General features: G+C 43.0%; 1 protein-coding gene across 1 annotated transcript in view; it reads left to right on the top strand.

Moving 5' to 3' along the window:
- Positions 1 to 222: 222 nt before the first annotated feature.
- Positions 223 to 14,267, top strand: part of drd2b (dopamine receptor D2b) — a 47,813-nt gene continuing 33,768 nt past the window's right edge. Inside the window, exon 1 of the mRNA XM_063202654.1 lies at positions 223 to 584. The gene's annotated coding sequence lies outside the window, so the exon portion shown is untranslated. The remainder of the gene's footprint in view (positions 585 to 14,267) is intronic.

The raw sequence follows: 14,267 nt of genomic DNA, 5'->3' as shown, positions 1-14,267 counted from the left end.
AGTCCGAGCAGCTTTCGAGCAGTCTCCCCACACGGACACTAACTTAAGACCATCTCACTTGATTTTTAATAACCGCGCTAACTGATAGACAATTAGCCTACGAAACACTCAACCCATCGTCAGTAGGCTATCCAACTCCGCCTTCTTCGTCCACCTGCACGCGCACAACTAGGTTACTACCACGAACACAACAGTTGTATTTTGACGGTTGCTGAACGGGGATGCTGGAGGAGGGACAGTAATACAAATTTTGTTCCAGAAAAAGCGCTTGTTCTTGCGTTGTTTTCAGCGACAATTTATTTTTTTTTCCTTTCAAAAACTTCGTTTGAGGGGTTTGTTTAGTCTGTGTTTTCAGAAAGACAATTCATGCATGTCCAAGCAGAGTGGAGAACTTGAAAGAGGGGAGCTTTCGTCCAGTTGGCTAAATACAGCGCGAGAGAGGTTGCCTCAGAATGATAAAACAATGTCTATGTCAGAACGACTGGAAGTACAGCCTCTGAGTTTCAAATCGGCAGCTTGGACACGGTCAGAAACACCAAGACTGGAATAAAAAAGGAAAACAAGAAAAATCCTATGGCTTGAAGGTAAGCTCTCCACCTTTGCTACTTTATAGTTTAATACTAACGTGACTTCTTAATAGCATGGCTGATAGACCAGTTTAGGTGGGTTTGTTTGCACATTTTACAACTGTAGTCAAATAATCTTCATTAGAAAGTTGAGGCTGTAAACTGGTGAAATGGTTTGCAGACACTTGGACTTGACTGAGAAGAATACTTTAAGTCAAATGTTGTGTTTGACCTGAGCCTGTCCTGGACATAACTCTGAGCTTGTGTTTTCCTTTGCTTTTTCTTTCCTTCTTTGGGTTCATTTGTGTAGCTTGTATATTTGCGCACATGTATGAAGTAGGCTACAAAGACAGTTGAATAAGGCATTAGCCTATATGAAGTGGGATTGATGGGTGTAACAGTATTTAATGTCGTGGCAAAAGAGAGAACATTTGAAAGCTCTGTGTGCCTTTGGCCAGGTGGTCTGTGTTGGCAATAAGTGGAAATTGTTCTGCCTCTAAACAAACTTTCTAGGCTAAATCCATTCTTCCCCAGACATGTATGATACATACAGTAATAATCTTGAATAGTCAGTGGCATGCTATCTGTTTCACGTATACTGTGGGTATTGCTAGAGGAAAGGTGTTTATAAAAGAGGTGTGTATTTGCACCTCAGTTCAAACTGACACATGTACAGAGGGCAAAATATACACACAAACACTCACACATAGACATTTCTCTCTCTCTCTCTCTCTCTCTCTCTCTCTCTCTCTCTCTCTCTCTCTCTCTCTCTCTCTCTCTCTCTCTCACACACACACACACACACACACACACACACACACACACACACACACACACACACACACACACACACACACACACACACACACACACACACACACACACACACACACACACACACACACATCTCCTTACAGGAAGTGCTCCCATCTGATTCCATGCCCAAATCTTTCGAAGTAATAATCTGTGCCTAGTACAGGTACACACACACACACTAATATAGGCATACACACTAATATTACTCTAATGTAGTAGCCTACCTGTGTGCAGGTGCAGAGGGCTTAGGTAAAAACACATACGCACAAGCACACTCACACATAGACAAATCTGGCTCCCTCACATGTACACAGAAACATGCATGCACACATACACAGACAATGTGTGTGCAGTATGTACTGTAAGTGTGTGCTTTTCAGGTATTGCAAAGACCTACTTCATATTGAACATAATAACACAGTCAGTTGGAAGCATGACATGGGAAGAAAGGATCCTATAGATTCAGTTTCCATTGCACATCACAAGCATGTCTTATTGCCTAGTCATCTATTTTTAGACCGCAAATGGGATATTCAAGATGCCTTGAATCGCTTGTGGCCCATCAAGACATGGGATATTGGTTACTGATACCAGATGGACACCTAGCTCCAAAATGCTCTTTCCCACATCACCCAAAGATGCTCATAAACCATGCATCTCACAATAAGAAATCACACATGCACCATGCTATGTACCACGCTTCACCAATGTGGTGCCCGCAGGCACCATATAGCTCTCCAGGAGCTTCTGTGGTGCCCACGAAGGAAGTAAACAAAACAAAAAAGTGACTTCGACAAGGTTTTAGTCACAGTTCATTCATGTTCTTGTTTTAGATGTGAGATTATTTCTTTACAACCTTTATCAATAACAAAAAGCAAACAATCATTCAGTCATAGTGTGGTTTGAAAAGGACGTCAAGACATCGATAGATGGTTTTGAATGAACAAGTAGCCCTTGGGTAGCCCTCAGTAGCCCTTGGTAGCTCTCAGACCCAGAAGGATGGGAGAACCCTACTATATACAGTGCTATGCATCCGTATATTCTACTAAATTCTACTAGTAGTCCTATTCTACTATTCCTGCCGTATTTTAGAGATGTTTTCAGTACTCCAGAATGTTCTTCCCCACAACAACCAAGGATGCTCGTACATAAACCGTGTCCACCTCCTATGTCTAACAGTAAGAAATCAAAAATGCACTCATATGTTCCAGTTTTAGAGATATTTACTCTCTCTCACTCAGAGGACGCTTCAATGTCATTTCACACCTCTTACTTAACCATTTTTTGTGTTCAAAAGAGACTGTTGTAAGCCTTTGGCTGTATCCAGGCTGACTGCTCACATATGGTCGGTCTAGTTTGAAAGCCATAAATATGTTGTGTGCTGGATTTGAATTGTGGTATTATTAAGCAAGTGTAGCACTTTGGTGCCGGACATCACAGCATGCTTAACATAATTCAGCGTTTACTGTATGCAAATAATGCCACCCCTTTCCGCAAGGCAAATATTCAAGCATAAAACTTCAAACGCTGAATATTCAAGATTGGCTCTTTCCTCAACATTACCTCAGCACACTGTCCTTACTTGGCTTATTTATTTATTTTACTGTGGGTGAGAGCTTTAAACAATTGTTGTACTCACCACAAAGGATTATACCTTAAACTTGTACAACTTCAGAGAAGATGGCGGCACAGTTTCCGAGACAAATTAGTTATGGTTTTAAGGCAGTTGCTTGGTGTGGCAACATGATCAATTTTGTGAGTTGTTGCTTAGGAACTGGAGGCTCACCTAACCAATTCTCCTCACTCTTATGCAGAGTGTATTTCAATTAACACCTCCTATAACATGGTCTTAGGAGTCCTTTGTATGGTAGCCTATGTTTTTTTCACATCCTTTGTGCCTTGGGGCAGTTTTATTTTAACGAATAGAGTGTATTAGAGCTGTGAAAGATGTGCAATAAAGACTGAAGAGCCAGGGCGTGTTTGTGTATATGCTACATGCAATTTGCATTTTGCCAATAGGCATTTGAGTGCCTCATGTGGTAGCTATATTATGGATCGTCTGTCTGCGTTAATTGTTGCTTGGTTATCCGCTTGATTGTGGCTGATTAGTTAAAAGCTCTCACACTGATATTGAATTAATTACGTAATAGCTCTTCCTAATCAACAAAGTAAACCAAAAACATTTGAAATCAGTCCTTTTTTTCACCCCCTCCAGCATGAATGATGTAGATCACATGTTTATGCATTTTTCATCGCACTTCATGAGCACTGCAGAGACAGACTGCAATGAAAAGGCCCGCACTGTCGCTCTGTCTTTTGTAATTCATGCCTAATAAAAAGCTTCTGCTTAATTATTGAATGCAAATGTAAATGTGGCGTGTGAGAGGAGGAGGGCAGAAGCGGAACAGGATCATTAGTGATTTTTTTTTTCTATCTAGACTGTCAGGGGGCAGTTAAGCTTATCTCTTTTCCTCTGTTGGACGGTGACTTTAATATTTGATAACACACATACGGCTCTGCACAGTATGCAGCACGGTCCCTAAGAGGGCTGGTGGGATGGTAACCGAGATGATGCAATGATCGCATGTCCCAGGACAGTATACAGAGATGTACAGTACACACACGCACACGCACACACACACACACACACACACACACACACACACACACACACATACACACACACACACACACACACACACTAGGGGTGCAAATTATGGATTAATTCATTAATCATTAGTTGATAGCCTTATCGATCGACTTACGATTAGTTGATAAGCGGCGTTTCCCCCCCCAAAATCTCAATGTTTCTCGAAAAAAAACTACTAAATCTAAAAAAATTTAATTAAAAATTGAGATAAAATACCACATTTAAATTAATTCTATTTCAATTCTTTAATCCAAAGGTGATTTAAATATTCCGACTATTCACACCCCTCTTCACACACACTCGATCACATGCTCATTTCACCTGGGTCTCTTGTCAGTTGAATTGTCGATTAATTGCGATTAATGTTTTTTAATCGATTAATGCATTGATCAATTAAAGTCGATTAATCGTTTGCATCCCTAACACACACACACACACACACACATACACACACAGACACACACACAACAAAAAGGCTCTTTACAGACCCCACTAAAGGCCATTTTTTTTCTTCCTACTGTATATGCAGACAAGCAAAACTAGAGTAAAGAGAAGTTTTTTTCTTGCTTCAGGGGACCTAACTGCTGTGCTTTGCTTGTCTTCAAGTCTGCTGCCAACCCTGTTCAATACAAAGGGTTAAACCAGGCAGCTCCAAGTAGTAACAAACATGAAGGAAATGTAAAAAAAGCCTTAATTAACCTTTGGCTATATAATGATGAAAACATCCAACCATCCATCAGCCAACCAGCGACCAGGCATTTGTGCTGTAAAAATTGTCTGTCATTCAACACTGTTTTTGTCAATCTGTTGACAAAGTGGTTATGTTGTTGTAAACTGTAAGCTTAGATGATATTCTTGTTCTTATTCTTATTGAGGCAACATCAGCGTGCATGCTTACTGTAATCACACACCCTATTACAGGGCGTCAGGGGGGGTGAGGAGAGCTAGTCTCGCCCAGGGCCCATAGTGGGCAGTGAAGTGGGCAGTGGGCACTTGGCCACGGAGGCAGTGCCAGGAGGGGCACAGATTATAATCCACTCATTTGACCTGCTCGACAAAGCAGCAGCGTGCATGTGTGCATGCGTGCCTCACAGCCATGGCCTCAGTGCGCTCTCTCTCTCTGCTCTCCGTTGACCTATGCGTGGTCCGCTCTTTATTCCAGACGACGTGGGGCTTTAGACCATGACTAATTTCCAAGATCATAATCACAGGGGAGGCTTAAATAAATGCTGTCTCGGAAATAACTTGCGCTTGGGTTGTCTCAGCACTGGGGCTGAGTGAGTAAGAGCTTAGAGACAGAGGGCAGCTTGGCCAAGCCTGGCTTGCTTGAAAAGTCCAACGTGTAAGAATTCCCCTCTTCTTGTTCAATCTCGCCAGGGACATAGTAAGAGCAGAGGATTATGTCTGTTTTGTGACATAGAACCTTGTGATTTCATCATTTCATTCAGCAGGCGCCTTTGATGTCCATGTATTACTCAAAAGGTCCCTTGTGTAAGAATTCTCTTCCCCTTCCCCTAACTTGCTAGTGCTTGTGAGGTGATTCATAAAGATCATAATGATGAGTAGGAAAAAAATACAAATTGAACAGTGTGTTCTAGCTTAAGTAGTTCTGGGTGGCACATGACTATTGAAGTTGAACCACCCTTCATGTTTTATGTACCCACAATGTAAGTTTTAAGATCAGTTGTAAGTGGTATGTGAAAATGATAGTGGTGGTAGAGTAATACCCATGTAAAAGGACAGGTTTGTGACAGCAACACATAGTTTCATAATAAGCATGTAAACCTGTTACTCATTGGACCCTCAAAGATAGAGCATGTCATTTTTTAGTAGGCCTAGTTGATTTCCAGATGTTTCCCATTCCAAATGTTTCCCATTCCATGTCCATTGTTTCAAATTACCAGTCATCAACATCTTTGGCCACAGAACTTAGTGTATTTTGGTCAGGGCAGTCAATATTGGTTTGTGACTCTGTTACTTATTATTTACGAAAGGATCATGTTTGGGAATGGGCAGCACACATTTTGAAAATAAATGACTGGAACTGGGCTCTGAGGAAGGTCAGTAGACCGAAAGCTTGGCCTATTATTAAAAAGAACACAAGGGGATTTAAATGTGCAGACATTTTTCTTTCAATTTTACACGTTTTTTGTTTATGTTTGGCACCTTTTAATCAAGAGTGCAGTGTGATCCGGTTAAACACGAAAATAAATGATTAAATGACCTACCTACTGTATCTGTCCTACTCTACCTTTAAACCTGAGGGCAGTGTTTTGCTCTCCCTCTCCTATGCGGACTTTTTTATTGCTCGTGGGGGAAACAGATTCTGATTGAGTTAGGTGTGTCTGTGTGATCAGCATCATCAATCCAAATGATATTAAAGCTGACTCAGTCAGCCAGTGTTTGAATCTCATGTCGACTGCTGAGCTTGTGACATTGGGCCTGGGAAACCGTTGGGTAGCAGTTATGAAGAAGAACCCTTTGAGAGTGGCATGTGGCATGAAATCCTCATATTTGATGGAAGCCACTTTTGGGCAGCGTCCAAGCAATCTTATTGTGGCAACCCCCATAGGAGCATCCTTTAGAAGAATACATTCACATGCTTCTAGTCTTGGATGAAATATCGCCCCCATGGTGCAATTTTTCGCTGGATGCCATGAGTTTAAAATGTCTGTGATGATGTAGACTGCTGTTTGATGTTCTTTGGCCATACCTGATGCTCCCAATTTTCTGTCCCTTCCCTGAGGGCCTAAAAAGAATGAAGTTGCAATATTATGATGCACTTTCCAATTTAATATGCACCCCATGCGAAGGAGGCAATGTTTGTTGCTGATATTTGGTAGTTTGTTTGTTTGTTTATTTGTCTGTCTGTTTGTCTGTCTGTCTGTCTGCCTGCCTGGATATCTGGATATCAGAAATTGTTTTTGAGGAAATTATTACGTTTTTTCCCATGGAAGGGAATACCAGGGGCGATGGGGAAGCACGTACTAAAAGCAAACATTTTGAAGTTTGCCCGACTCACGGAGGACTCGGCCACTGATTAGGTTTGGCTTTTGCTGACATACAGAGTTTGCAGTGAGTGCACTAAGCGTTGGCGCTCTCTGAGTACCAATCTCAGTCAGCGAGCGGGAGGAGTAAATTGAGAGCAGCTCCAGGACCCGCGGCCTGTTCAGCTTGCGTTATCAGCAGCAGGGTCTTATTTGTGCTCGGAAGCGGCCCCCTGATTTACTGTGGCTGGCTCCAACATTTGGCTCCAACACACAATAATATTGCCTCTTCTTTGCTGGGGGGGCTCTGAGGCAAGTTTGCAGTCTGAAAAGCCCAACACGTGACAGCAGAGGCAGTGTGTGCAGCTATATCACAGTGCACAAGTGATTCACAAATGAAGAAAAGCCACTTTTGTTTCACAAATTGGCTCAGCTCTGGCTGGTGCATGTTATTTCCATGCTGATTACAAGAGTTATATTTGTCCCATTCCCTTGACCTTTCCAGAGCAAACCCAATTACAATGCATCATTATAAACATTGGTTTTATAACAGGCATATTAAAGATCGACCACCCATCATGGAACCATAATGTGTGTAAGACAGCAGCAATGACACAGAAACTTATATTTCATGGATGATTCGTTGATTTGTCCTCTTGGAAAAACAACACTCTATTGCAGGGGTGTCAAACTCATTTTGGTCCGGGGGCCGCATACAACCCACGTGGACCTCAAGCGGGCCGCATTAGTAACATCATCGCAAAAAAATTTAAAAAAACGTAAAGCAGAGGATTAGTGTTACTATCGCGTTTTAAGTGTGTTGAATATGTAGAAAGCAATGTAATACTGATAATCCTATGCAAAATTTCCTTGACTTCATTCATTCATTGCCAACCGTCAATTAAATAAATTTTGGCAGGGGGTCTGGGGGTTTTCCCCCCAAAAATTTTGTATTTCATATATGTAATTTCCTGCATTTTCACGCATTCTAACATCCCGTTTCCAGTTTGAGCTTAATAGGAACCAATACAAATCCAATTATATTTATTATTTAATTACAACCAATACCAATACAATAATAATAAGAGGTATTAACATTTTATATCTATATATGAGGTCTATAATATATGAGCTTTATCAAATACCTGTTACAGTACAAATTCACTATTTATAATAGAAGTGTGATGTGCACTTTACTACATATATACAGTGTAACAGAGGGACCATTGGGTTAATGTCATGCAGGTTTCGATTTTGCCCCGAGGGCCGTAATTTCGCATTTCGGTTATTTCATTTAAAAAAAAAATTTAAAAAAAAAGTAAAAAAAAATAAATAAAAAATTCATTTTTATTTATTTTTTTACATCCGGGCCGGATGGAACCCTCTGGCGGGCCGGATGCGGCCCGCGGGCCGTATGTTTGACACCCCTGCTCTATTGCATATATATCGTACAGCACAGCCAAATGACAGGTACGCATTTCAGAAACCTGAACGAGAAAAATGAACCTCAATAAGTGCAATTCCACGTCAACTGTAATGACTCTGTTGAGCTGGGTAATGATGCGGTTAACTGGCTTGCTGAACAAGTGTAAGTGTGCATTATTAAACATGAAGATGAGACATATAATACTCCTGAATGAGATGGTGGTGGTGAGATGGTGATGCTTCACAATCCCGTCTATTTTACCATAATGAGCTGCCACAGTGTCCCTGGTTTGGTGGTTTTATCTCCAATTATTCATTGTATACATCTGTTGTTCAACAATGGCCCCGTAGGAGACCATTGACTAAGTGTAGTGGAGTAGAGGACTATTTACTAGTGTGTACTGTGACAGTGTAATGACAGTCAATACGAGTCTTTTAATGTTTCACAAGACTGTTTGATGTACAGCAGCACAGCACTGTTCGCCATCAGTGTTGCCAGATTGGGCACTTCACCTCCATTTCACCACCTCCCTACCCGACCCTACACCCACCCCACCTCCCTTGGTCACATATAGGCGGAATCTACGCAACCTGTCACGCACTAGCTTTGCATCAGTGGTGGCAGATGCCTTGCCCTCAGCAACTGTGCTCTCCTCACTCGATGTTGACACTGCTACAGATTCGCTCAGCTCCACACTGACCTCCTGCCTCGACAACCTCTGCCCACTAGTCACTAAACCTGCAAGACCTTCACAACCGCGACCATGGCTGACAGAGACCATCCGAGCTCTACGTACCACCCTCAGAGCGGCAGAAAGAAAATGGCGCAAAACCCGCAACCCATCTGACCTCGAAAAACTTAGATCTCTACTAGCCTCCTTCTCCGCCTCTGTAACAGCTGCCAAGACGACCTACTACAACGACAAGATCAGCAACACTACAGACCCACGTAAGTTGTTTTCTACATTCAAGTCACTGCTCAACCCTCCCCCCCCTCCTGCACCCATAGACCTTAACCCGGACAACTTTGCCACCTTCTTCACGGAAAAGACGGCAAATATTAGCAAGCAATTCTGTGAACCACCCTCCCGCCCAGAAGACACCCCCCTGGAAAACACGGCGACTCCTGCAACACTTCATGAATTCACACGCCGTCCCACTACCTGCCTACTAGACCCAGTGCCCACGAACCTTCTTCAAGACATTGCCCAAACAGTGGTCCCAGCAATCACATCCATCATGAACTCCTCACTCTCCTCCGGCACTGTCCCCTCCGCCTTCAAACAAGCAAGGGTGACACCACTACTGAAGAAGCCTACATTGAACCCTGCTCATGTCGAAAACTACAGACCTGTCTCACTGCTTCCCTTCCTATCCAAGACGCTAGAAAGGGCAGTTGCAAAGCAAGTCACCAACTTCCTAAACCAGAACGGATTACTTGACCCAAAACAATCTGGTTTCAGAAGTGGACATTCAACTGAAACTGCGTTACTCTCAGTGACTGAAGCTCTAAGGACTGCAAGAACGGAAGGACTATCCTCGGTCCTCATACTACTAGACCTGTCTGCAGCCTTTGACACAGTCAACCACAAGATCCTCCTGAGGATACTCACAGCCATGGGAATCACAGGCGTTGTCCACTCATGTTCAACTCCTACCTCTCTGGACGCACCTTCAGTGTGTCATGGCAAGGGAAGCTGTCTACGACTCACACCCTCTCCACAGGCGTACCCCAAGGATCAGTGCTGGGACCCCTTCTGTTTGCAATATACACGTCCTCCCTGGGACGTGTCATTCAAACACATGGGTTCTCCTACCACTGCTATGCTGATGACACCCAGATGTACCTGTCGTTCCGTCCAGAGGACACCACGGTTTCGGAACGCATCTCTGCCTGCCTCACCGACTTGTCAACATGGATGAAGGACCACCACCTACAGCTGAACCTGGCCAAGACAGAGCTCCTGGTGATCCCAGCTAAAGAGCCGCTCAGTCACAACATCAACCTCAAGATAGGCTTCACCATCGTGACCCCAAGCAAAGTCGCCAAAAACCTTGGCGTCATGATTGATGATGAGCTGTCATGCTCCAACTACATCAACTCGGTCACCCGGACCTGTCGAATCCAGATGTCCAACGTACGGAATATCAGACCTGTGCTGACACAATATTCTACACAACGACTGGTCCAGGCCACGGTCCTGTCCCGCGTTGACTACTGCAACTCACTCATGACAGGTCTACCTGCTTGTGCGCTAAAGCCTCTGCAGATGATCCAGAATGCGGCGGCACGGTTGATATTCAATCAACCCAAAAGGACCGCCCGGATCAAGCACAAGGCATTGACCCTTGCCTACAAAACCATCACAGGAACGGCCCCAGCTTATCTGAAGGACCTACTAACGCCTTATGTTACTGGAAGAGATCTGCGCTCATCCAGCACAAGCCGTCTGGCTCTGCCATCCAGTCGCTCTAGGTACTCCCAGTCAAGATTGTTCTCCGTTGTGGTTCCCAAGTGGTGGAACAGTCTCCCAGAGGCAGCAAGACTAAGCACCTCTCTTGCAGCCTTCAAGAAACAACTAAAGACATTCCTCTTTCGAGAGAATCTACTAGACCCCCCATACTCAAATAGCGGCCCGCGGGCCATTTGTGGCCCGCGGGGCATCTATTTGTGGCCCTCGAATAATTTTGAAAAATTAAAAAAAAAAAAAAAAAAAAATTTTTTTTTTTTTTTTTTTTGGTCCGATCGCGCTGCCGGCTCTTATTTTGAAATCGCGCCACAGACGCTAGGAAGATGCGTGCCGTGCCCCGCCCCCTCAATCAGTTTCTCCCTGCAGGCTCCAAACAGAAGCGACTGAGGGTGGCATTTGTGAGGTAGACTACAGAAGGGAAGGACGGTATCAGAACTTGTAAATAAATTATTTACAAAGTTCTCTTTGCCTCGTTTTTGAAAGTTATGGTCCACATTTCATTGCAAACAGTGTGTTAGGACTTCGAATTGGTTTAGCACTAGCTGTAGCTAGTTGCTAACACAAATGAAGGCAAATTGTGTTTGAGTTCTGCTGGCAGCTAACTAGTGGTAGCCTACTTAAAAACGAATTGCTTGATAAACTTTTCACACTTTTAAACAGTCCCCAAATAGTTCGTTTGGAATGCTAAGCCCCTCTTAAGACTACAAACAAAGTTATGAGCAACTTGACAATTTATTATTGGCTGTTGCATGTAATCAACATTGCATCAAATGGACCATTTTCCTGTTGGCAAAACCTGGTGTCCTCTTTGTTGGGGCCATGATATTATTGCATTATGCAGTATGCATGTGAGAGCTGCATAAACAAAGTCATAATAAGCAACATTTGTTTGAAAAGCGTTATCTTCAGGCTTATTGGTTTTCTCACTAAGAAATAAATATTTCTGGATGTAATCTGCAAATAGGCTAACAAATAATATTGTGTGAAGGGTGGCAATGAGAGCAAGGCAGGCACCTCACCCAACAGTGCTCCAGGAAAATGCAGGCCCTGTAGTCGTATGAGAGAATTTCCCCCCCATCCTATCACTTGAAACTAACTATCTGCTTTGAGTGCATGTGTTTCGTGCTTACAAAGGCCTTTTCATTTTTTCTTTTTTAATTTGGGGGGTGGCTCGGCTCGTGTTGGCCCTTTATTGGGAGGAATTTTGAAAAACTGGCCCTTGGGGACTTTTAATTGAGTACCCCTGTACTAGACTAATGATTGAACTGGCCTTGCCCCAGGGCAGAATCCTGACATTATGTTTAGTTTAGTTTAGTTTGTGAGTGTGTGTTTGTGTGTGTGTGTTCTCATTATTTCCTCTTTATTATTAAAAAAAAAAAAAAGAAAAAAAAAAAACTAACCCCTCTTTGTAATTGCACTTGTTGTTCTGTATATCTCCTGTGCACTTTGTATTTGCTTGTGATGTTGGCTTGATTATGTCCTCTTCTGAAAGTCGCTTTGGTTATAAAGCGTCTGCCAAATGCAATGTAATGTAATAATGTAATGTAATAATGGGCGGGTGCCCGCCCGCTCAATTGGGCTACTTGGGATGAGCGTCTGCGGGTAAAAATGGGAAAAATTGGCCATTTGGCGTTTTTTTTCAACAGTTTTGGGCCCATAGAAGTCAATGTAATTTGTAAAATTTGGGTGGAATTTAGGGCGGAATTCTCCCGTCTCCACTTAAGTCGGTTTTACGCACGCATTTTTTACGCGGTCTTATCTTGCGCGTATTCTCCCCTCTGGAACGTCGCCACACCCCTCGCGCTTAACTCAGAAAAACAGCGCGTAGCCCAACATAGGCGTGATATATGCTAAATGGGGGGATGAGTCTCTGCCAAGTTCATCAGTTGTGGCTACAAAGAAACTATGGAGCATGGATTTTCTGATCAACCATGTGAAAACCTCGGCAGTCCATTGAGATCCAACACTTGACTTTAACTTTGAATTTAAAACCACGTGCCAAAAGTCCTCTTGCAAAAGCGTTCCAAAACCTAACCTCCGCTCCTTTTCACAAACACAAGGCAAGTATTGGAGGTGGGATAATGAGATGGAAACGCGATGTGTCCCTTTGGCGGGAACTCAGCTGAGCGTTTTGGTGCGCAACAGGTTGATTGAAATAATAAACATGATTAAACGTTTTGTTAAAAATTGAGTTTGGCGTGTTGCCTGGACAATTCCGGTAATCAAAAAGTGATTTAAAATGCTGATCAGTCCCACAGTTAAACAAACACATAGTAGGCCTATTTGCTGAGTTTTAAAAGTGTTTCTTCGCTTCTCTGTACAGCAACGTGACATTAAAATAATTGGAAATATGTGGATGTCAGCTGTCCGTCAGCATATGACACTAAGGCTACATGCATGCTGAAGAATGAACATTGAAATCGGTCGTCATGAAAAACAGAGACTTTATATTCTGTCGCAGACATGGGAATTAATTGGACATGGGCATGCAATGCCAAGCCAGGACTTAAACGCGCAGCTGATGGGGTGTAATCGAGACCAGAAGCGAAATGCCAAAGACATGCTCTGATATGTAGGCCTACCTTTTACGTTTAGCTGTAATGACATTCAGGAAATATTTTTTGCCTTACAAAAACAGATAGGACAACCTGTAGCCTACCTCAGTATGTGGTGGTTTTGTATGTCGGGCATCAGTTCAGAAAGTTTAATAGGTTACATGCACATATGCACGAGTTCCAATAAATCACAAAAGTGGAGGAGTTGAAATAAAAACCCTTTACTTAACGTCGTGGCTACAACATAGTAAAAATGGTGAAGGTTGTTTTTGAATAGGCATACTTTAGGTGGCTGTGAGGACGACTGGAACAACGGTCTTTAGTCTGACGTGCCTTGTCAATTTAGCCTACTTGTGCGCATGGTGCAACCTGCAACGAGGTGTTTTTGGTTTTGGTTACCGTCCAGACAACATGATGATCCTCATACTGATTAATTAATTACCTGCTTTTGTTTGTAAGTTCATCGATATGAGAACATGCTCTGAGCAGCTGGTCATATTTTGTCACAATTAATGTAGGATGAAATGTGGAACTGTGAATGAATTACGATTTGGACTCACGCTGACGGTAAGGAACATCAACAAAGCATACCGTGTAACATGTTCAAAATGCGAGCCAAGCGAGCATCAAATGCAATATTACATTTTACCTCATAGTGGCGCTCGACCTTACGACAGCCCTTTGATGCGCGTAAAGGCAAACACGCTTAAGTGGACGGGAGAATCCGCTTAGGATTGATTAACATGGGGAACTCCCTGATTTTGGCCTGGCCCCACCCAAAGTGCGCAAGTGATGAA

The sequence above is a fragment of the Engraulis encrasicolus genome, chromosome 7, assembly GCF_034702125.1.
Source record: "Engraulis encrasicolus isolate BLACKSEA-1 chromosome 7, IST_EnEncr_1.0, whole genome shotgun sequence".
NCBI classification, from domain to species: Eukaryota; Metazoa; Chordata; class Actinopteri; order Clupeiformes; family Engraulidae; genus Engraulis; species Engraulis encrasicolus.
Note: the sequence above shows the minus strand (reverse complement) of the source record. Positions and strands in the feature narration are given on the sequence as shown.